Below are 687 nucleotides of genomic sequence, written 5' to 3' on the forward strand. Positions count from 1 at the left end.
GTTAATGGTCTGCTTCTTCAGGTCTGGGTCTGGGCTGAAAAACAATCTCCCAAAATAAATTTACAGGATTTTTTATGTAAACATAACACCAGCTCTTCAGGCAGGTGGAGCTCTATAGACCCTCCTCCACCAGCTGTTCAGACAGGTGGAGCTCTATAGACCCTCCTCCACCAGCTGTGTTCAGACAGGTGGAGCTCTATAGACCCTCCTCCAGCTGTGTTCAGACAGGTGGAGCTCTATAGACCCTCCTCCACCAGCTGTTCAGACAGGTGGAGCTCTATAGACCCTCCTCCACCAGCTGAGTTCAGACAGGTGGAGCTCTATAGACCCTCCTCCAGCTATTTAGACAGTTGGAGCTCTATAGACCCTCCTCCACCAGCTGTGTTCAGACAGGTGGAGCTCTATAGACCCTCCTCCAGCTGTGTTCAGACAGGTGGAGCTCTATAGACCCTCCTCCACCAGCTGTGTTCAGACAGGTGGAGCTCTATAGACCCTCCTCCAGCTGTTCAGACAGGTGGAGCTCTATAGACCCTCCTCCAGCTGTTTAGACAGGTGGAGCTCTATAGACCCTCCTCCAGCTGTTTAGACAGTTGGAGCTCTATAGACCCTCCTCCACCAGCTGTTCAGACAGGTGGAGCTCCATAGACCCTCCTCCAGCTGTTCAGACAGGTGGAGCTCTATAGACCC

This window comes from Gadus morhua, chromosome 9 (assembly GCF_902167405.1).
Source record: "Gadus morhua chromosome 9, gadMor3.0, whole genome shotgun sequence".
NCBI classification, from domain to species: Eukaryota; Metazoa; Chordata; class Actinopteri; order Gadiformes; family Gadidae; genus Gadus; species Gadus morhua.